Source organism: Scyliorhinus canicula, chromosome 4 (assembly GCF_902713615.1).
Source record: "Scyliorhinus canicula chromosome 4, sScyCan1.1, whole genome shotgun sequence".
Classification (NCBI taxonomy): Eukaryota; Metazoa; Chordata; class Chondrichthyes; order Carcharhiniformes; family Scyliorhinidae; genus Scyliorhinus; species Scyliorhinus canicula.
The window spans coordinates 31,880,571-31,905,149 of record NC_052149.1 but is presented as its reverse complement, the minus strand read 5'-3'; positions in this window follow the sequence as shown (position 1 = coordinate 31,905,149).

Here is a 24,579-nt window from a genome sequence, read left to right as displayed (position 1 = left end):
AAGTGTTTTTACATTATAAGTTCAGTCTTTGTGGTGGTCTGATAGTCCGTGCTGACTTTCGCCGCTCCGGTGGTGGCGCCATGGATGCGGTTGGTTCCGATGGTGTTCTATCCGGGAGCACGGTTGACTGAAGCTTTGTCCGCCTTCGAGAGGGGGGGGTATCAGGAGTGATTAGGGTGGTCGGTGTCGGCTGGGGGGCAGGGGGCGCTATGGTAGGGGCGCTGTCGAAGTCGGCGTTCGGTGTAGGGCCGGGGGCGTCGGTAGAAGGGGGAGGGTCGGTGGGAGGATCGGTGGGGTCGGTGGGAGAGCCAGCGGGTGCCAGGTCTCGCAGGGATACTGTATCCTGCCTGCCGTCGGGGTGCTCAATGTAGGCGTATTGAGGGTTTGCGTGCAGCAGGTGGACCCTCTCGACTAGTGGTTCCATTTTATGACTCCTCACATGCCTCCGGAGTAGGACTGGACCCGGAGTCGTCAGCCAGGGTGGAAGCGAGACTCCAGAGGTGAACTTCCTGGGGAAGACAAACAAACGATTGTGAGGGGTCTCGTTTGTGGCCGTACAGAGGAGCGATCGAATGGAGTGCAGGGAATCGGGTAGGACCTCCTGCCAGCGGGCAATAGGGAGACTCCTTGACCGTAGGGCTAGAAGGACAGCCTTCCAAACTGTCGCGTTCTCCCTCTCCACTTGCCCGTTTCCCCGCGGGTTATAGCTTGTCGTCCTGCTCGAGGCGATGCCCTTGCTGAGCAGATATCGATGCAGCTCATCGCTCATGAACGATGTACCCCGGTCACTGTGAATATAAGCGGGGAAACCAAACAGAGCGAAGATGCTGCGCAGTGCCTTGATCACGGAGGCCGAGGTCGTATCGGGGCAGGGGACAGCAAAAGGGAAGCGGGAGAACTCATCGATGACGGTGAGGAAATAGATGTTGCGGTTGTTGGAAGGGAGAGGCCCTTTGAAGTCCACGCTTAGTCGCTCAAAGGGCCCAGAGGCTTTTATCAGGCGGGCCTTGTCTGGTCAATAGAACTGCGGCTTGCATTCCGCACAGATCTGGCATGCCTTAGTCATGGTCTTGACCTCCCCTGTGGAGTAGGGCAGTTTGCGGGACTTGATGAAGTGGGCAAGCTGGGTGAGCCCCGGGTGGCAGAGGTCATCGTGGATGGCTCTCAGGCGGTCCAATTGCGCGTTGGCGCACGTCCCGCGAGACAGGGCATCTGGGGACTCGTTAAGCTTCCCCGGGCGATATTTAATATCGTACGTATAGGTGGAGAGCTCTAGTCTCCACCTCAGAATCTTGTCGTTCTTTATTTTGCCCCGTTGTGCGTTATCGAACATAAAGGCAACCGACCGTTGGTCAGTGATGAGGGTGAACCTCCTACCGGCTAGGTCGTGCCTCCAGTGTCGCACGGCCTCCACTATGGCTTGTGCCTCCTTCTCGACTGCAGAGTGTCGAATTTCCGATGCGTTGAGGGTTCGGGAGAAGAACGCTACCGGTCTGCCCGCTTGGTTGAGGGTAGCAGCCAGGGCGACGTCTGATGCATTGCTTTCTATTTGAAAGGGGATGGCTTCGTCCACTGCGTGCATGGCGGCCTTGATGATGCCGGCCTTGATACGGTTGAAAGCCGACTGGGCCTCATCGTCAGGGGAAAAACCGTGGTCTTAATGAGTGGCCGGGCTTTGTCCGCATATTTGGGGACCCACTGGGCGTAATAGGAGAAAAGCCCCAGGCACCGTTTGAATGCCTTGAGGCTACGGGGGAGGGGGAGTTCCTTAAGGGGACGCATGCGGTCGGGGTCCGGGCCTAGGACCCTGTTCTCCACGACATAGCCGAGGCTGGCTAGCCGGGTTGTGTGGAACATGCATTTCTCTTTGTTGTACGTGAGGTTGAGGGCCCGGGCAGTCTGGAGGAACTTCCTCAGGTTTGCATCATGGTCCTGCTGGTCATGGCCGCAGATGGTGACGTTGTCCAAGTACGGGAAGGTCGCCCGTGAGCCGTACTGGTCCACCATTTGATCCATCGCCCTCTGGAAAACGGAGACTCCGTTTGTAACACCAAAGGGGACCCTGAGGAAGTGAAACAGCCGACCGGCTGCTTCAAAAGCCGTGTAGGGGCAGTCCTCTGGGCGGATAGGGAGTTGATGGTAGGCCGATTTGAGGTCAACCGTGGAGAATACCCGATACTGGGCAATTTGGGTCACCATTTCAGGTATGCGGGGAAGTGGGTACGCATCGAGTTGTGTGAAGCGGTTTATTGTCTGGCAATAATCCACAACCTTGCGTTGCTTTTCCCCGGAGCGGACTACTAATACCTGGGCCCTCCAAGGGCTGTTGCTGGCCTCTATGACCCCCTCTTTTAGTAGCCGCTGAACCTCCGACTTGATGAAAGTCAAGTCTTGGGTACTGTACCGGCGACTCTTGGTGGCGATGGGCTTACAGTCGGGAGTGAGGTTCGCGAAGAGGCGGGGTGGCGCAACTTTGCGTGTCGCCAGGCTGCAGACTATGAGTGGGGGCAGGGGTCCGCCGAACTGCAGTGTGAGGCTCCGGTGGCTGCACTGAAAGTCGAGGCCAAGCAGCAGGGGGGCGCAGAGTTGAGGAAAAATGTAAAGTTTAAAACGGGAGTATTTCGCGCCTTGAATTGCGAGGTCCGCGACACAATACCCCGTGATTTGAACCAAATGGGACCCAGAGGCGAGGGCGATAGTTTGGGAGGCGGGATGGGTGTGCAGGGAGCAGTGCCTTACCATGTCTGGGTGGATAAAGCTCTCCGTGCTCCCGGAGTCGAACAGGCAGGGAGTGTCGTGGCCGTTGATTCGCACCCGCATCATCGAGTTTCGCAGGTGTTTCGGCCGTGATTGATCAAGCGTGATCGCTCCTAGGTGCGGGCCGTCAGAGTCAGACTCACAAAATGGCCGCCCCGAGTCACAAGATGGCCACCGCCGGCGGTCGCACGTGTCGGGTTTCGAAGATGGCCGCCGCCAAGATGGCCGCTCCCATGACTCGCACGAGGTCGATGACACGTCAGAAGTGGGCGTGTCTGGCCGCAGTACAGCTGCGTTGCGGGGTCTGTGAGGCCGGGAGCTTGATTTCTGGGCCCGGTGAGACTTTTGTTTGTGGCCTTTGGGCCCAGCCAGACAGACTTTCGCGAAGTGCCCTTTCTTCCCACAGTCGTTGCAGGTCGCGGATCGGGCCGGACAACGCTGGCGTGGGTGCTGGCCTTGCCCACAGAAATAGCATGGGGAGCCCCCGGAGTGAGTGGATCGACGCGTGGCACAGGCCTGTAGCGTGGCCGAGTCTGGAGGGGATCGAGAGGGATTCGTAAGGTCCGCGGAGTACGTACGGAGGTTACGGTGGGCCGTTTCGAGAGAAAAGCCGAGCGTTACCGTGCCTTGGAGATCCTTCGCCCCGTCTTCTAGGAGCCGCTGCCGGATGTACGATGACCTGATGCCAGACACAAGGGCGTCGCGGATGTGTAAGTCCCTGTGTTCTTCAGCCGTCACTGCTTTGTGGTCGCAGTTCCTCGCGAGCGCGGTGAGTCTTTCCACGAACTCGTCCAGCATTTCCCCGGAACGCTGGCTGCAGGTCGAGAGCAAATGCCTGGCATGTACCTCATTGGTAGTCTTTATGAAGCGTTTCTTCAATATTTCGATCGCCGCCTCATAGGTCGTAGTGGTTTCGATCATGGCGGAGATTCGGTGGCTCACCCGGCCATGTAGGAAGCGCAGCTTGTGAGCGCTGTCGACATCAGACGGTGAGGAGTCCAGATAGTCCTCAAAACACCGGAGCCAATGTTTAAAAATTTCCGAGGCTTCAGGCGTCCTGCCGTCCAGGTTGAGTTTCTCTGGTTTCAGACCGCTGTCCATCTTGATGTTCACTGCTTATTAAATTGAGGCACTCTCAATTACGACGCAAAAGTTAGGTCAGTAATCAAAGGCTTTAATAAGCAGTGAACAATGGCAGCATCCAAGAGAAGTGTGCTCGCAAAATGGAGTCTCATCTTAAATACTGTTTCCCAGGGGGCGTAGCCAGAGGCGGAGGCCCCCAGGGTTCCAAGCCTCTTAAAGGGGCAAGGTATTCCGATCATCACAAGCCTCTTAAAGGGGCAAGGTATTCCGATCATCACAGGCCTCAACTCCACATTCCGTGTATCACCTTTGACACCCTTGTTAGTCAAGAATATATCTACCTCGGCCTAAAAAAAATTCAGTGGCCTTGCCTCCACCCACTCCCTTGCGAAAAGAGATTCAAAGACTTATGACCCTCTGGATTCTCCACTTGAGAGACTAAGGGCAGGATTCTCAGGCGTTCTTGCGCAGGATCAAGGTTCACGACTGTATGACAGCGGGGGGCATGTAAATGAATGCAAATGAATTTTAATGACCCATTTGCATCCATTCAACGGGCCCTGTGCCCTATGCTCTGGCCCACAGTGGTTCTCTGGTCCCCACATCCGAGATCAACGTAGGCGCGGGTCATTTGTGGTCACTACCAGCGTGGCTCTGATGTGATGGACCTCACGGTGGGCCAAGGGGGGTAACTCCCCTCAGGGGTTACCCCCTTGGTCAACCACGAGGTGCACCATGCCAGGGCCATGCTGGTAGAGACTATTCAAGCCCAACAGCGGCTACACACCCCCACAATGCATTGCCCCCCTCTACCATACCCTCCCACTCCCCCCCCCCCCAGGACCCCTGTAATAGGAGGACCCCCCCAGGTAACCCTGTAATAGGGGACCCCCCTCCAGGGACCCCTGAAATATGAAGACCTCCCTAGGGGCCCCTGTAATAGGGAGACCCCCCCCCCACAAGAACCCTGTAATAGGACAACCTGCCACAGGGACCCCTGTTCAAAGGGACCCCCTCCTGTTCCCTCCTCCCACATAGAAACCCCCATGTCTATTCCTCAAAGGATAACAGCTGTGACCTGAGTCTGGTTCCCACAGATTAATTAGCTGCAAGCCATTCATAGCTTTCCCGTCATGGTCTGTGATTGACAACTTCTCCAAAGCATCTGCAGCTTTGATTCATTCACCTCACTTCATGGTTCAATGGCCTAAGTGGTGAAACTCCAATATTTACAAATATTTACCACTCAAAGATAAGTAAGTGTAATCCAAGCACTAAGTGCATTCCAATCACTCAAGCGTGTTATTACACGGCACCTATGCAGGGACCAGAAAATCTCGGAGGGCTGGAGAATTGGGTTCTGGGCCCACTGAATGGATTTGCATGTTCCTGCTGGCACAGGAGGACCAGCGTGCAATGCAGGAAGATAAATGATCTCCTAGGGCAGATCCCCCCACAACCCCCCCCCCCCCCCAATCCCCTAGAGGCCAATCACACCCCACCTGCCTGCACCTCTCTCAAATCCCACCCTGCACCAAACCCCAACATCTGTACCATCGTCTTTAGCCAGGTGCCTTACACACACATGCCACCAGCTACAGACCCTCTATAGATCTTGAGCCACCATTCATCTCACCATGTCCTTTATGTATCCCCTGGGACATGGCAGCCCATAATCACTGGGAGTGGCAGAAAACCGGCAGGTACATCCCAGACCTGTGAGTCTAAAACCACTTGGAGCAGAGGGTGATGGAGCTTGCGGGCAAGGCTGAGGGAGGGCAGGTTTGGAAACGGAGGTCGGCATGCGGCAACTCAGTGAGATCTCAATGCTAAATGATGTCTTTCTTGCAATTGAGTCAACCCTCATCAGATGAGGCCTGGCATTCTTCCTTCCCCTCCAGCATGCAGCAGGCCAGCCCAATCCTCAAGACTATCTTGGGGCTATATTGACGAGCCCCACCAGAGCAGTCCAGGCATCGGAAGCAGATCTTCAGTGAACCGATGCATCGCTTAATGAAGCTCCTGGTTGCTGCATGGGTGCTGTCATAATGGTTCTCCACGTCAGATTGCTGCCTCCGGACAGGCCTCATTAGCCAAGACCTCAGCGGTAACCCTTGTTTTCCAAAGACCAGCCCCTCACCTGAGGGAGTGCCTCGAAGATGCCAGGATGGAAGCGTCATGCACGCTGCTTAGCTATCGGGCGCAGATGTGCATGAAATGCATCTGGTGATCACACACCAACTGCACATTCAGGGAGTGGAAACCCTTCCTATTGATGAAGGGCACCCCCTAATGAACTGCTGCTCGTAGTGGGACACATGTGCCATTGATCACTCCCTGGACCTGGAGCATGCCAGCCATGGCGGGAAATCCTGCTGCCCGGGTGCCCTGGTGTGCCTGGTCCAGACTGAAGGTTATATAGTTGGCAGCTCGGGTGCCTAGGGCATCCATCATAGTGTGGAAACACATGTAGGTGGCTGTTTGTGAGATCGCACACAGATCCCTGCTTGACCCCTTGAAAGAGGCATAAAGGTTCAGGGTGACGGTCACCTTGACAGCCACCAGGAGCAGGTGTTGCCCTCAAAGCCCCTGCAGTGCCAGGTGTGCCACCACCTGGCACAGGTGGCGCATGGTCTCAGGGGTTAGTCAAAGTCTTCAGCAGCACAGGGAGTCGGCAGCTCCTCGAAGGACTGGGACCAACGGTATATACCTGTCCTGATGCAGTGCCATTTTCGCACCTGTTCCTCGACCTGTTGAATGGCCGGCACTGGAGCCTCATCGGCTGGCCTCTGCTCTTTTGGGGCAGGCTCCTGTCATGCAGGGTCCTCCTTGAGATGCCCTGTTCCTCCAGCCTCTGCATCTGCAATGGCAGCTGTGGCCAGGTAGATAGCAAGCATCGCTGGCTGTACTCTGAAATCATTCTGTGCAGGGGACAGAAAGAGAAGACATGTTAGCAAGATGAGTATTCCCTTGACTATCCAACACCAACAGATTTCCATAGTCACCCGAGTTGCACCGCAGACCCAGCCTCAACGCATCCCCCCAACCCCACCCCACCCCCACGCCTTACCAGGCCCCCTTGATATGTTGTCATCTGCACTGATCAGTGAGTGGCAGTGCCTGTGATGTGGGGAGTCTTTATCCTCACCACCCATCCTGTCAACAGGGGTACTGTTGCGGCGGGAATCACGACACACCGCACTGTCGCCGGCTTGACGATTCTCCGGCGCCAATTCTCGGGTGCCCAGGGGATTGCCGATGCGCTGCTCAGGGGCCGTTGAAAGCGGCCTCCCGGCGCTTCTCCGGGCCCTGACGGGCCGAGTGGCCGCCGAGTTCGGCCGGCGTGGGTCACGTATGGTCCCACACGGTGGGTCCTAGACGTTCTGCGTGCGGGGGCTATCCTGGTGGGAGGGGGTGGGGGGATCCGACCTCGGGGGGTCCTCCACGGTGGCCTGGCCCGCGATCGGGGCCTACCGATCGGTGGGTGGGCTGGTTCCATGGGGGCCTGTGTTCCTCCGCGCAGGGCCCCTGTTGGACCCGGCCATATTGCCCGGGGGCTGGCGCGGAGCCGAGAACCCACGCACATGTGCAGAATCACACTGTCCGTGGCACGCATATGCGGAATCACGCCCACCGTGGCGCTCATGCGCAAAATCGCTCCGGCCGTAGCACGCATGTGCGAACTCCCGCAGGCTATGCAGCACCAGCTGGAGCTGCGGGGACCACTCCGGCAGCGACCTAGCCCCCTAGGAAGGAGAGCATACCTGATGATTGAGGACCGTTGATGCTGGAGTGGTTGGCACCGCTTTTCACGCTGGAGTCAGAATTTAGCTGCGGGATTGGATAATCCCGGACACTGTGTCCAACCCGCTAATAATATGAAAATCCATGCAAATGCTAGTTTTGCAGGGACCTGCCTGCGTGGGGTTCAGACTTCAACATCTCCGCAGAGAGCATGTTGTCGCAATTGGCACCGGGTGCAAATCTCAATTTTTCAAATTCGCACAATTCTCCACCTGATCACGATTCGTGCTTCTGGTGTCGCGAAGTGGAGAATTATTTGTTTCTGGTGCTTGCCATTTTAACAAAAGACCCTGCTCCCATGCCCACATGTCTGTTCTTGGCCTGCTGCAATGTTCCAGTGAAGCGCAACGCAAACTGGAGGAACAACATCTCATCTTCCGGTTAGGCACGCTACAGCCTTCCGGCCTGAACATCGAATTCAACAACTTCTTATGATCAGCCCCACCTCGACCTATTTGTTTTCATTTTATTTTCACTGTCTTTTACCATTTCTTTCTTTCCTGCACCTTTCTCCTCTTTGCCTCCCCCTTCCCCTCCCCCACACCTACTGTTCATCCTCTGATGTTAGTTTCTCTGCTGTTTGACCTTTCACATCTTTTGTCCTCTCTGGGGACTGCACTCTTTCCCCTTGGTAGCTGGGCCATTAGCACCCAGTTTTCCTGGGTTTCTGTGGCTATGACTCATCTTTCATTCTCACTCCACAGTTTAAATATTTCCCACTCTCTCTGTCTGTTAGCTTTGACAACGAGTCATCGGACTCGAAACGTTAGCTCTTTTCTCTCCCAACAGATGCTGCCAGACTTGCTGAGATTTTCCAGCATTTTCCCTTTCGTTTCAGATTCCAGCATCCGCAGTAATTTGCTTTTATTTATTTATGGAGAATTATCGGGCAGCACGGTGGCCTAGTGGTTAACACAACTACCTCACGACGCTGAGGTCCCAGGTTCGATCCCGGCTCTGGGTCACTGTCCGTGTGGAGTTTGCACATTCTCCCTGTGTCTGCGTGGGTTTCGCCCCCACAACCCAAAAATGTGCAGAGTAGGTGGATTGGCCACGCTAAATTGCCCCTTAATTGGAAAAAATAATTGGGTAATCTAAATTTATTAAAAAGAAAATATTTATGGAGAATTATTTTATTAATTTATCAGAGTTACAAAGCCTGAAGTCAGAGTGTGAACAGGGAAACCCTCTAATCCAGCTCCTTGCCTGCTCCAAAAAACAATTCAAATTGAATCCAATTCATGGTCCCTACAAGAGAGACATACCAGATCCAGGCATTAAACCTAACCTCACGCTCATCTTAGCCAAAAGGCCGAGAAGCGATGCGAAGTGGAGAATTCAGCTCAAAATATCTCCTCATCTCCATCTTAAATGGTTGTTAAACTGTGGTTCTAGTTCTAGTTGAGGAGAAACATCCTTTCACCATTTGCCCTATCAAGTCTGTTTCAATAAGATCACCTCTCAGTTTCTAAACTCCACTGGATACAAGCTCTGCCTTTCCAATCTTCCCTCATAAGATAACCCCTCAATCCTAGGTATCAGTTGAATGAACATCTTCTGAACTCTTTCTAAAGCATTTATATTTTCTTAAATAAGGGGACCAACTCTCTACACAATACACTAGAAATGGTCTCACTGTGATGTAACATCCCTACTTGTATATTCTTTCCCCTTGCAATAAATGACAACATTCCATTTCCCTTCTTAATTGACTGGTGTACTTCCACTAATGTTTTATGATTAACGTACCAGGACATCCAGATCCCTCTGTACCTCAGTGTTGTGCAATCTCCATTTTAATAACATGCTGTTTTGTTGCATTCTACCAGCCGAAGTGGACAAGTTCACATTTCCTCACATTATACTCCATCTGCCAAATTTTTGTCCATTCCCAGAGATATATCGAAAATAGACTCAGGGGGAGGGCATTCAGCCCTTTGAGTCTGCTCCACCATTCATTATAATCATGGCTGATCATTCAACTCAGTAACCTGTTCCTACTTTCCCTCCATATCATTTGATCCCTTTAGCCCAAAGAGTTACGCCTACCAGATAATGTTTCGGCCTCAACTGCTTTTTGTCCATAGGCTCACCACTCTCTCGGTGAAGAAATGTCTCCTCATCTCAGTCCTAGATGATTTACCCCTTATCCTTAGACTGTGACTCCTGCTTCTGGACTCACCCACAATGTGGAATATCCTTCCTGCATCTATTCTGTATAATCCTGCCATAGGTTTCCATGAGATACCCCCTCATTCTTCTAAATTCCAGCGAATATATTCTGAACAGAAAATCTCTCCTCATACGTCAGTCCCACCATTTCAGAAATCAGTCTGGTAAATATTTGCTGCACTCCCTCTTGTGCATGAATACCCTTCCTCAGATAAGGAGGCCAAAACTGCCCACACTATTTCAGGTGTGGCCTCACCAAGTCCCTGTATAATTGCAGCAAGACACCCCTGCACCGCAACCCGAATCCTCTCGCTTTGAAGGCCAACATGCCATTTGCCTTCTTTATCGGCTGCTGCACCTGCATGCTTACCTTCAGCGACTGGTGTGCAACAATGCAACATTCCTCTCTCTCAATCTTTGGCCCTTCAGATAATAATCTACCTTCCTGTTTTTGTTACCAAAGTGGATAACCTCCCATTTATCCACATCATGCTGCATCTGACATGCATTTTCCCACTCACTCAAACAGACACTGAAACATCTCTGCATCCTCCTCACGGCTCACCCTCCCACTTAGCTTTGTGTCATTTGCAAATTTAGAGATATTACATTTAATTCCCTCATCTAAATCATTAATATATATTGTGAATAGCTGGCATCCTAACACTGATCCCTGCGGTACCCCACTAGTCACTGCCTGCCATTTGGAGAAAGACACATTTATTCCTACTCTTTAGTTCCTGTCTGCCAACCAGTTTTTTTATTCATCTCACTACACTTCCCCAAATCCCTTACACTTTAGTTTTACACACCAATCTCTTACACTCCCAGTTTTTCCCTTTCTTGCACACTTTTATCTTCCCGGCTCTGCTTCCTGGTAGCTAACCTATCCTAAGAACATAAGAACTAGGAGCAGGAATAGACCACCTGGCCCTTTGAGCCTGTTCCGCCATTCAATGAGATCATGGCTGATCTTTTGTGGACTCAGCTCCACTTTCCCGCCTGAACGCCATAACTCTTTATTCCTTAAAAAACTATCTATCTTTATCTTGAGAACATTTAGTGAAGGACCCTCAACTGCTTCGCTGGGCAGGGAATTCCATAGATTCACAACCATTTGGGTGAAGAAGTTCCTCCTCAGCTCAGTCCTAAATCCACTTCCCCTTATTTTGAGGCTATGCCCCCTAGTTCTGTTTTCATCCGCCAGTGGTGATATCCTCTATCCATGCTACCTCCTACACCGTGAGCTTGTATTTTGCAGAGTAACCTTTGATCTGGCACCTTCTCAAATGCCTTCTGGGTCCAGCACTTCCCCAGGTTCCCTATTGAAAGATACTGTGCTTTGATTGGCTGTAAACAGGCTTTTCACTTAAATGCCAATGAATGGTCTAAAAATGTACTTCACCCCATAAACAATCATTGCTGCCCATTCAGTCATGGGTCGCACAATGACATACTGATGAGCTGGCTCACCGGCTGCTTAGGAAAGGCTTATTATAAATTGAAGTTCTGCCAGGGACAAATGCAAGCACATCATCTGCATAAAAGACTTTAAGGCAGCCTAACAATAAAAAAAGCGACTGATAGCAGCATATTTTCTGATACCTTTATTCTGATAGCATTCAATGGTTCTTCTTAAATTTATGAATAAATGAGATATGGCAATGTTCACAGTGTTCGGTAATGGCTTGCCATCATAGCGTTTGAAAATCCCATGTGCTTTGCCCTTTTATCTATAATTGATATCCTTGAAGTAAATAAATTACTTATTGTTTCTCTGACAGGAGCATTCTCGTTATTAAGAAAATGGAATATTTTAGGTGATAGAAAATACTCTAAAATGTAATTAATGACTTTCATGTCTCTGCAGATGATTCCTTTCAACCCAGTTCCTCCGAGTTGCACTATGATCATCCCTGTGGAGCAGTGTGCGGCTGAAGGAAACTATTGTGAGATGCCTGCTAACACGTTGCTTGCTCCAGTTCAAATACATAATTTCCCGCATGAACATTGCAGTTCTGAAATCTTTTTTGTGTCTATTTTGGAACAATGCAGTAAAGACTAAATAATGCAAAGATGATAATTGCAGATAATTGACTAAGTGACAGGGTTTGTTAAAAGAAATCACTGTTATTGGTTCACCATCCATCAGAGTGTACTGGTAACGTTTTAAATACCCATTTATATCAGAAATGCTGTCATATTCAAAAAAGAAAAAGATGGTATTGAAATGTGGAGCCTGAAGTAACATCAAAATGGTCGGCAAACTTTAAATAACAATTCTTATTTATGTTATTATATTTGCCTTGTAAAAATTGGCTAAGGCGATGTTTTAACACTTTTTAAAATTCCTTGAGGGATGTGGGCTTTGCTGGCTGGGCCAGCATTCACCGCCCCTCCCTAATTGCCCTTGACATACCATTGCTTCCAAACAGCAATCACATATTAATGTGTTAATCCTATACTGGAATATCTGAGGTGGCACAAACATCCCATAATGTGTTGACCTGGAGTAAAATTCTCACCGGTCAGAGTTTAAGAAAAAGAGTTGTGGTGGTGTATCTCCCTCATTGAATACGCTCTTGACAAAATGAGATATAATGTTTGTTTTCGGAACACACGGCCGTTTTTCAGTGTACTCACCTCCTGCCGATGCACCCAGCTGAAAACTGACAGAACACTCTGTGGAGACCGTCACAGACTGGCTCTCATATGTACTGGGATAGGACCTATAGACATGGGAATATGGACAATCATAGATAAAGGGAGATATGCGCTTAAATATTAATATTTGCACAAATCCTCTGTATTCTGGTTGTGGCCTTATGCTGTCAATCATCAATATTTTCACTTGCAACTGTAGATAAAGATTCATGAATAAAATGGACTAAAGGCTTTTTGGAATAAGGATAGAGCCATTCACCAAATTCATGCAGCACAATATGCTTTAGTAGATAACAGCTTTTCATTATTCACTTCAAAAGATTACACATAACTATTCCGAGAATTTAAAAATGAAATAGAAGAATAGAACTCAATGGAATGTCATTAATGTCTCCATTGCTATGGTAAAGTTGCTTATGTCAGGTGAGACCTACCTTAGTAGATTAAATGAGCTGCTCTCTTTCCATCTTTAAGAAAGACACTGTTGTGCATTCAATATCAACTGGTGTTTTTTTTTGTGAGAAAGAATTATAATCCTTTGACTCAGCCAATATAAACTGAGGTCTTGAGCAATGCTTCCTTTAAAGTTTAGTTGTTGAGCACAGCTCCGTTTTTTTTAGTGTGTGGTCCCATTAAGTTTTGTTTACACAGTCGCATTATTTACCTCAGACTAAGGCCTGAGCAGTATCTGTCAGGCTGCTGTGGTCGTCCCATATGCACGCAGCATGGTAGCACAGTGGTTAGCACCGTTGCTTCACAGCTGCAGGGTCCGAGGTTCGATTCCCAGCTTGGGCCACTGTCTGTGTGGAGTCTGCACGTTCTCCCCGTGTCTGCATGGGTTTCCTCCGGGTGCTCCGGTTTCCTCCCACAATCCAAAGATGTGCAGGTTAGGTATATTGGCCATGCTAAATTGCCCTTAGTGTCCAAAAAGGTTAGGTGGGGTTACTGGGTTACGGGGATAGGTTGGAAGTGTGGGCGTATAATGAGGTGCTCTTTCAAGGGCCGGTGCAGACTCGATGGGCCAAATGGCCTCCTTCTGCACTGTAAATTCTATGACTCCAAACATTGGTCTTAAACTGATATTATTGGTTACTGGCACCCACACACTTCATAAATTTATAGGTAATTCTTCTCTCCAATACTTTAAGAAACATAATTGTCTGATGCAAACAAGTGGGATAATAAATGTTGCTAAAATAGTGAAAGAGGAACTCGGGAAAATCCATAAAACATTTGAATTTGGTATCCCAAGGCTTCGCGGGTATGATGGAATATCAGAATATCGCGGGTTTGACCTGAGTGCCTGAAAATGCTGCTGGGTGGGTGATGGCATTCTGGTGCATTGAACAGCATGAGAAATTGGTTTTGTGGTAGGTAGGCGACGCCTTGTGAGGATGTATTCACTAACCTTGATCTGCAAGGTGAGGTTATCTCTGACCGTGGTCCTTGAGGGTTCCCTATCTGCACCTCCTCCCCACACCCCATGGAGCTATGATGTCTCTCCTCTTACCCACCTCCTCCACAAATGCATCCATAACTGCATTTGACACTCTAGAATCGTCTCTTCGCTCTGTTGTTCACTTTGGCATCATTTAAATTCTACCAATATCACTCAGTACAGCTTCTGTTGGAGAGGGACAGCGTGCCTTTAAGAAGAGCAGACTGGTTGTACCATGTGATTCTGATCAATAGTACCAGGCTCACCTGCTGAGCACAGAAGCAGCTGTCAATATTAGGAAGTAGACAAGAGCGGCGTCTCCTTGACCAGATGTGACAATCATGCTGATGAGGTGGATATATCAAATTTACATGCAGTCCACCTCAATCTGAACAGGCATGGGAGGGTCATTAATTGTGTGGCTCCTGCCTGAGTCAACGGAATCCAAATTCTTGCCCTTAATCTTTTAGTCACAGTACACGTAAAGTAAGAAAAAGATGCATCTATGAACAAGTACATGCTGAATATGTTGATAATTGCCTGCTTATTCATATGGTGAGGCAATGCAGACTAAGGTAGTTCTTAGTACAATTGATATGCTGTTGTCTGGAATATCAGTGTGTACATTTAGTCAAGAGTATTTTTCAAGCTCGAGTTCATGGGCGGACTCTTAGCACCTGGTTCCTGTCAGAACTGTGAGATAATTTCCTCTTTGAATGGCATACCCAGCCATTGCTCTCATCTAGAGCAAACCATTTGTCATCCCTCCTCCAGACTCCTCAACTAATTAGGGAGAACGGGCCAGATGATGCATTCATTCTGTCAAAGGAAAGATTTATAACTAAAGAGACCAAAGCAGGTTTCAGAAAAGCATGCCAGCCCTTGGATCTTTGAGGTTGCAGCAACCCCAGGAATGCCGAGGAGACCCAGGAAGGTGGCTTCCTCTTAGCCAGAGATTCTGTTGTGGGATCTAAGGGGCTGCAGTGAGGTGAGCTGTCTCAAGGACTGGAGAAGGGGGCAACCTGGTGACCTTAGATCAAGAGCTTTGCGGTACAATAGGTGAATGGGAAAACAATTTCGGGTGCAAAGCTCCGTACTCCGTGGATCCCAGAATTCCCCTGTACAGCATGCCCCAGGTTAACACACTTTGCAGCTCCACTCATCCCACTCGCTCTCGCTCCAGGCAACTCACATCCACATCTCAGCAGCCAAAACTCAGACTCCCTTTCATCCTAATGGCTTCTCACACCCATGGAATATTGTGTGCAATTTTGGTGCCCCTATCTGAGGAAAGATGTTCTTGAAATGGAGGGAGTGAAGCAAAGGTTTACCAGTCTGATTCCTGGGATAGCAGGGCTGTCACATGAGGAGAGATTAAGTCAGTTCGGAATATATTCATTTGAGTTTAAAAGATTGAGAAGGGATCTCATTGAAACTTATAAAATTCTCACAGGATCAGACAGGTTAGATACAGAAAGAATGTTCCCGACGATGGGGGAGTCCGGAACTAGGCGGAGGACAAGGAATGAACCTTTAGGACTGAGGTGAGGAGAAATTTCTTCACCCAGAGAGTGGTGAATCTGTGGAATTCACTACCAGAGAAAGTAGTTGAAGCCAAAACATGGTGTGATTTCAAGAAGGAATTAAATATAATTCTTGTGACAAAAGGGATCAAGGGATATAATAATAATAACCTTTATTGTCACAAGTAGGCTTACATTAACACTGCAATGAAGTTTCTACCTCTCTGCTTTCTCTCCATGCAGGAGAAGAGAGCAAACAGCTAAGTGAGGGGTGAAGACCTGGGTGGGGAAACGGGAGGGATATTGACCTCTAGTGATAAACACCGTGAGGTCGGAGAATCACCCGGGGCCGGCGTCAATCCCGCCCCCGCCGTGTCCCGAATTCTCCGCCCCCCGAGATTCGGCGGGAGCGGTAATCGCGCCCCGCCGGTCGGTGGGCCCCCCGCGGCGATTCTCTGGCCCGCGATGGGCCGAAGTCCCGCCGCTGACAGGCCTCTCCCACCGGCGTGGATTAAACCACCTACCTGACCGGCGGGGCGGGTGGGCTCCGGGGTCCTGGGGGGGGGGCGCGGGGCGATCTGACCCCGGGGTTGCCCCCACGGTGGCCTGGCCCTCGGTCGGGCCCACCGATCGGCGGGCGGGCCTGTGCCGTGGGGGCACTCTTTTTCTTCCGCCTTCACCGTGGTCTTCACCATGGCGGAGGCGGAAGAGACCCCCTCCCTTGCGCATGCGCCGGTATGACGACAGCAGCCGCTAACGCTCCGGCGCATGCGTGGATTTACGCCAGCCGGCGAAGTCCTTTTGGCCCCGGCTGGCGTGGCGCCAAAGGCTGTTCGTGCCAGCCGGCGGAGTGGGAACCACTCAGGCGTGGGCCTAGCCCCTCAATGTGAGGGCTTGGCCCCTAAAGGTGTGGAGAATTCCGCACCTTTGGGGTGGCCCGGCGCCGGAGTAGCTCACGCCACTCCGACACACCGGGACCCCCAGCCCTGCCGGGTAGGGGAGAATCCTGGCCCTTGGACAGGATTTTCCGTTGCCCGACACCGATATCGTTATCGGAGATCGGGCGGAGAATCCACTCCGACGCATAAATCGGGGCTGGCAGCGGTTTGACGTTGGTTTGCCAGTCTACGTCCCCTCCAAATGATGTCATCATGTCGTGCGCCGTTACAACGCAGTTGGCGCATCATCGGCAAGCCCTCCTGCGATCCTCTGCCCACGATGGGCCAAGTTCCTGACCACGCTGGTCATGTGTGGTCTCAGCAGTCGGGAACTGGCGTGGCGGCTGCGAACTGTGTCCAACGGCGCCACACTTGGCTGGGATCCATGCCGCTGGCCAGGGAGGCTTCTGCAAGGGCTGTGGGGGATGGCCAGGGGTTGGCCATTGTGTGGCCTGTGGGGTCGCGGATGGTGGGTCAGGTCCACACACAGCTGGCGCCATGTTGTAGCGCGCGATCTCTGATTTCTGCATCATAAAACGCCTGCAAATTCTCCATTCCAGGCGGCACTTAACGGCTGAAACGGAGAATCCAACCCTGGGTCAGCCATTGGCAATGGGATCCACCAAGAATGGGTGTTTTGTTTACTAAAGCTGCAAATACTGGTACCACACCGTACCAGCCTCCTCGTACAGGCGCGGAATGTGGCGACTAGGGGCTTTTCACAGTAACTTAATTGAAGCCTACTCGTGACAATAAGCGATTTTCATTTTTCATTTCATTTTTCAAATATCAGCAGTGCCCCTGCTGTGAGAACCTGAGCATCCTGAGGCATTGTTGCTCTGATACGTCAAGAGAGCTGATCCTCTACCCTGGGCAGAAAATTGCAATTCCTGCTGGCGGGTTTCCAAGGAGGGGGGGGGGGCGGTGGAAATTTATCTGGATGACCTTCCCACCATTCTCCTGTCTACCCCCTGAAATGTCTACAGTTTTATGGGGTGTGGGACAGGCAAGGCCTAGGGAAGTCCATCTTCCCCCATCCCGTTCGAGGGGACCATTCACGATGGTCATTTGTGGTCTGTTGTCATGGTATGTAGAAACTTAGAAAATAGGAGCAGGAGTAGGCCATTTGACCCATCAATCCATCTCCGCCATTCAATGTTATCATGGCTGATCCTTTATCTCAATGCCATACCCCCGCACTTTCCACATACCTCTTCACACCGTTAGAATTAGAATTAGAACAGTACAGCACAGAACAGGCCCTTCGGCCCTCGATGTTGTGCCGAACAATGATCACCCCACTCAAGCCAACGTATCCACCCTATACCCGTAACCCAACAACCCACATTAACCTTATTTTTAGGACACTAAGGGCAATTTAGCCTGGCCAATCCACCTAACCCGCACATTTTTGGACTGTGGGAGGAAACCGGAGCACCCGGAGGAAACCCACGCACACACGGGGAGGACGTGCAGACTCCGCACAGACAGTGACCCAGCCAGGAATCGAACCTGGGACCCTTAGTTAGTGACTAGAAATCTGTATTTTTCTAAAATACATTCAGTGACATGGCCTCCACAGGCTTCTGTGGTGGAGAATTCCACCCTCTGAATGAATACATTTTTCCTCATCTTAGCCGTAAATGGCCTAACCCGCACCGTGACCCCTTGTTTCGTACAAAGGACTTGGGTGAAGGGACTGAAGGTATGGTTACCAAATTTGCTGATGGCACAAAGATAGGTTGGAATGTAAATTGTGAAGTGGAGGTAAGAAAGCTATAAAAGGGACAGAGGCAGATTAAGTGAGTGGGCAAAAATTTGGCAAATGGAGTATAATGTGGGCAAATGTGAAATTGTCCATTTTGACAGGAAGAATCAAAAGAAGCTAAATAGTTAGAGACTGCAGAGCTCTCAGGTGCAGAGGGATCTGGATGTCCTAGGGCCTGAATCACGAAAAGCTAGTATACAGGTAGAGTAAGTAATTAGGAAAGTTAATAGCATGTTATCATTTATTGTGTACAGCATTGGTCTCCTTATTTAAGGAAATATGTAAATGCATTAGAAGCAGTTCAGAGAAGGTTTACGAGATGAATAAATGTCATAGAGTCATAGATGTTCACAGCATGGAAATAGGCCCTTCGGCCCAGCTTCTCCATGCTGCCCAGTTTCCTAATGCCAGGAATGGGCAGGCTGTCTTATAAATAAAGGTTGGAAAGCTTAGGTTTGTATCCAATAAAGTTTAGAAGAGTAGGAGGCAACTTGATTGAAACTTTTAAGATCCTGAGGGGACGCAACAGGGTGGATGTGGAGAGATGTTTCCTTTTGTCGGAGAATCTAGAACTAGGGGTCACTGTTTAAAAATAAGGGCTCGCTCATTTAAGATGGAGATGAGGATAAATCTTTTCTCTCAGAGGGTTGGGAGTCTCTGGAGCTCTCTTCTTCAGATGACAGTGGAAGCAGAATCTTTGAATATTTTAAAGACAGACCGAGATAGATTCTTGATTAACAAGAGGCGAAAGGTTATCGGGGGTCGGCAGGAGTGTGGGGTTGAAGTTACAATCAGATCAGCCATGATCTCATTAAATGGCGGAGCAAGCTCGAGGGATTGAGTGGCCTGCTCCTATTCCTAATTCGTTAGTTTATACATAGACACCCTCCCAGCCAGTGGAAACATCATCCCTGTTTGCAGTCTGTCAAGCCCTGTCAGAATGTTATACATTTAAATGAGATCCCCTCTCAGTCACCTGAACTCCAGTGAATACAAGCCTAGTCGACCCAATCTCTCCTCCTATGACATCCCAGATGGTAATCGAAGTATACCTCAAGGCATCTGCCTCTAGGCTATCTAGGTTATGCAAGGTATTGAGAGTGACAAAGGTACTTATTAAATACAATTACATTAAGTTTATTACTATCAACTATATATAGCTCTGCACAGGCCTTGATCTAGCCTGTGTCTTACATCGGCTAGTTACATAGGCTGATTACAGTTCCATATGCCTGATTCATAAGGTATATATGAAGTCGCACTTATACAGAGTCACAGACAATAGTGAACATCTGCAGAAGGGATCACGCGCAATAGGGAACACCTGACATGAAAGCTGGACCTTTTATCCCCCACCCTTATACACGGTGGTGTCAAAATGATGTGACTGTGCCGCTTCTCAAAGGTACATCTTATTGTCTTCATTGGCAGGCATACAATATCACAACACATCATCTCCGCCAGCCTAAATTTTGAGGTTGATGAGGTGAGCTCAGGAGTAGGGAGAATTCTGGCAGAACACCCTACTCGGGTGTGGTGATTGTCACTTTAAAACCTGCCTTACTGAGTAAGGGTCACGCGGTCTGAACAACCAATCAACACCCAGCGTGAGGAATCTCTTTCAGGGGAGGATTTTTCCCAGTTAGAAAGAGTGTACTATGGACCAGCTCGAAGCTTGCAGTTAATGAAGCAACCTTGAAAATAAAGCTTGTTTGTTAGAAGCCTCTGAGTTTACACCTTCACATCTGGCGATGAGGATAAATAATCCAGGGGCTGCCACTAGCTCTACACCTGTGAGTATTACATTTCAAATAAAGGAAAATAAATATATTCACCAGAATGCCTCTCTTTGGGTGAATAAACCCATTTGACTCCTCATGGAGGACTGGAGTCAATACTTCAATTGCCTCCGGTTTTCTTTCCAGACAAATGAGGTAAAGCACAAAGCAATTCCTCTGAGCATCTGTGGAAGTCAGACCTACAATCTTCTTTGCAGTTTCACAGCCCCAAGCGTGCCCAAATACAAATCATTTAATGAGCTTGTGGATTTAGCGAAGGGTCACTTTCAACCCAAACCATCAATCATAATCCTGAGATTCAAATTTAATTCGAGGATGAGAATTGCGAGTGAATTGATCATGACTTACATTGCGAAACAAAAGCAATTAACAGATTTTGGAGTGGCAACGATGCCATATAGTGCCAATCGCTAGCAGAAGTCAACATAAATTTCAAATAGGTAACGGAGATAGCACTGGCCACAGAAAGCACTGAGGAAGATTCACAGGAGCTGCACAAAATCAGGCTGTATCCCAATTAGGACAGTAACTTGTAGCCAGCCGTGGTCCAAAACCACCAAAGCAGCTATGAAGCGCTGAACATTTCAAGCCACCCACAGAACAAAAAGATATAACGTAAACAATCAGACAATGATTCTTAAGGTGAAATGTTACCGATATGAGGTGACCATGCTCCTGAAGCATTTTGAGGAGACTGAGGGCATGATCAAATGGGAAGGTTTTTCCGTGTCATTTGTGGTGGGTTTTGTTGGGAGTTCCCAAGTGGCTCTGTCGGCGTGTTCCCCACTGCTATCTAACCACACTAAGTCACTTTTTTAGGACCTGGGAAGTTTCTCCCCGTCAAGCCTGTACTTAGAATTATTTTCATCAGTGCAGAGCTGAACTCACTGGCCAGACTGACTCCTCAGAACTCGGGTCGCCATTTTGAAAGGGTGCCCAGATCGTTACATGGGCTTATGGGTCCCCCAAACACCACACCAATGGGGAATGTCAGCCGCCACACATTGCCCCATAACCCCAAGTGATGACACCCGCTATGTGGTTTCTGAGTGCCCCCTATTTCAGCCCTTCCCATGCCCCTTTTGGCCCTCCCCTTCCAGAGCCCCCATCCTTCAGCCTGCAACCTTCAAGAGGCCCCAGGGTGGCAGTGCCAAGATGCCAATCTGGCAGTGCCAAGGTGCCCACATTCCTGGGGGATGGCCAGGGAGCTACCCTACCCTGTCCTTGACCACCCAGGGGCCTCTAATGGCACGGGAGATCCCCGAGTGCCTGGTCTACGTTTGTATGGACCAGTACTGAATGGCGCCCAGTTGCGATCTCCTTGGGGAGGCCGTTAGATGCCAGAAGCCCGACAGGTCAAGGGTGATCATGCCTAAATGGGTTTAAAACCCACTGAGGCGTGCGAGGCTTGGTCCCGCACATTTTGATTAGGACCGTGATTGCGATACCTTGCAGGATCAGGTTAGACCTCACGAGTTGTAGTGGCTGTTGGGAAGCTCACGTGAGGCCTCTCCTGGCATCTACCGGCCTGGCCATGCTCCCATTCTGGTGCAATGTGGCCAGTAGATTGTGGCCTTAGAATTTATTTTATCATTGGCCAGACCGGCTCCTCAGAGATGGGGCCACTATTTGGATAGGATGCCCCGATCTCTAAGTGACCTTGAGGGTCCCCCACAGCCCCAACCCACCATCCCCCACACACGTGGGCATTAAACCACACCCCCCCAAGTGAGGATGCCCCGTTATGGCTTGCTGAGGTTACCCCCTTTTCAGGCCTTCCCAAGCCCCATTTGCAACCCCGTTTGGCAGGGAACCCGTCGGCAGAGCCGGTGGGAAACTCTCAGCAAAAGCCTCCATAAATGTGGGCTGAAGCAGTGAGAAACTCTCCAGGGCCCAAAAAAAGTAACTAAGTGTGGTCAGATAGCAGTGCATAATTAGATTTCAGGACTAAGTAATTATTTCTTTGATAAGGGCAGCACAGTGTTTAGCACTTTTGCCTCACAGCGCCGAGGACCCGTGTTCGTTTCTGACCCTGGATCACTGTCCGTGTAGAGTTTGCACATTCTCCCCGTGTCTATGTGGGTATCACCCACAAACCAAAGATGTGCTGGTTAGGTGGATTGGCCACGCTAAATTGCCCCTTAATTGGTAAAAATGAATTGGGTACTTCAAATTAAAAAACATACATATTTCTCAGATTTTGAGTGTTTTCTGTTCACCTGAATAAAGTAATTTGGTAAATAAGAATTGTAAAAAGAAGTTAAAGTGGGGAGGGGGGGAAGAGATGTGATTGTCACTTTCAGACCAGCTTTACTGAGTAAGGGTCACATGGTCTGTACATCCAATCAACACCTAGCATGAGAAACTTTCTCAAGGAAGCACGGTAGCACAAGTGGATAGCACTGTGGCTTCACAGCGCCAGGGTCGCAGGTTCGATTCCTTGCTGGGTCACTGTGCGGAGTCTGCACGTTCTCCCCGTATCTGCGTGGGTTTCCTCCGGGTGCTCCGGTTTCTTCCCACAGTCCAAAGATGTGCAGGTTAGGTGGATTGGCCAAAAAGTTTAGGTGGGGTTATGGGGATAGGATGGAAGTGAGGGCTTAAGTGGGTCGGTGCAGATTCAATGGGCCGAATGGCCTCTTTCTGCACTGTATGTTCTATGTTCTATGAAGGAGCTTTCCTGGTTAGAAAGCTATGGACTAGCTCGAAGCATGAAGCGAATGGAACAACCTTGCAAATGAAGTTTATTTCTTCAACTAAAGAAACCTTCTGGAATACATCGTCACATCAGACCTTGCGCGGGAAGAGGGAATATCTCTCTTTAGGGGCCCCTTTCCCCATCAGGTGACCCCCCACTGTTCCCCACACTCACAAGTGGTATATTCATTGGGACTCCCACCGCCCTCTCCCCATCCCACCTCAGCTTCAACTCACCTCTCCGCACTTATCTGGTCCTGGCCTGTTGCTATAAATGTTGGGAGAGCTTGTAGTCCTTCCCTGACCGCTGCCACTGGGGTTACAGAACTGCTAACTAATCAGACTTGCCAGCAGCATTCTGAGGTGGAACCCCCACCATCCAATAAACCCCCCCTTCCTAACTTGTCATTTCCCACAACGCTGAATATGGTGAGTTAGTGAATGAGAGATATCCCATGGTTCAGTGGCAAGTGCAGGATTCAGTGCTAAAACATCTCATAGTTGGCATCTCAACAACTTCTATATTCCTTAACTGACTGACCCAAGAGGGTTCTGAGGGAAAGTCAGATATGGGTGGAATCCTGACCTAACATCAATTCCCGGGTCTTTCCTGCCACACTCTTTCCGGAGATCAGCCTCCAGCAGCCTCGTAAAATTCTGGAGTTTAGGTGATGATGGAGTGTATATTTACGTTTATTTCACTATTACCTTTTCCATTCTGAACAGGCTGAATGGCACAAGCTCATGTTGACGGCGTTTGAAATAAAGGAATGTGTTCCAGGGAAATGCACTACCTTGCAGTCTTTCATTTCTGTCATGTTTTCACAGATATTTATAGGGAACATGCATCACTCAGTTAGAAAGTTCAACTAGCTGTGTAACGATGAGAAATAGGTTTTAAAATACAATGTATTACATTTCAGAATGTGGCTCATTTAATTTAGATGTGAAAAGACAATAAACAAGCAGTTCACCGGTGATGTGGCTCTGATGCCAATTAATTGTCAGGGCTGATAAACAATGGTTGCTTTTCCTATTGCTCCCAACGTCACGGCAATGAAGATCTCAAACTAACCTGAAGGATTCCACTTTAAGTCACAACCAATGCTACTCTTGGCGACATTCAGATTGCATCTGTTCAGTGTCACTACAAGAGGAATAAATGTTCATTCTTTAATAAGTGTATTTAAACCTTGGCTTGATATGTAGAATAAAATGGTGCGTAACCTAAAGGAACCCTCTAACGGAGAAATTAAAAATTGTTCTGACATCCAAGGTCAGTGCACGGTCAATTCCAGCCCCACTTGACCCAGAGTCACAACGCAAGTGAATTAACCAATAATTCTTAGAAAAATACTAAAGTCTTTGGCCCCCAGCTGCCCAATAATTACAGTCACCAGGTTTGTACATTTAAACACAATTACTGTTTATTTATCACAAAAATTACAATAAAATATGCAGCAAATACAACTGGTTAACTATTAACTAATTTATAACTCCCCACTTGTGGCATGGTAGTACTGTCGCTGGAGTAGTAATCCAGAAACTCAGGATAATGATCTGGGGACCTGGATTCAAATCCCACCATGGCAGGTGATGGAAGTTTAAAGGCAGCTCGGTCGCACAATGGTTAGCAATGTTGCTTCAAAGCTCCAGGTTCGATTCCTGGCTTGGGTCACTGTCTGTTTGGAGTCTGCATGGTCTCCCCGTGTCTGCGTGAGTTTCCTCCGGTTTGCTCCAGTTTCCTCCCACAAGTCCCGAAAAGACGTGCTGTTAGGAAATTTTGGGCATTCTGAATTCTCCCTCTGTGTACCTGAACACGTGCTGGAATGTGGCGACTAGGGGCTTTTCGCAGTAACTTCATTGCAATGTTGATGTAAGCCTACTTGTGACAGTAAAGATTATCATTGTTAACCTGCTCCCCACTCTCTACACATAC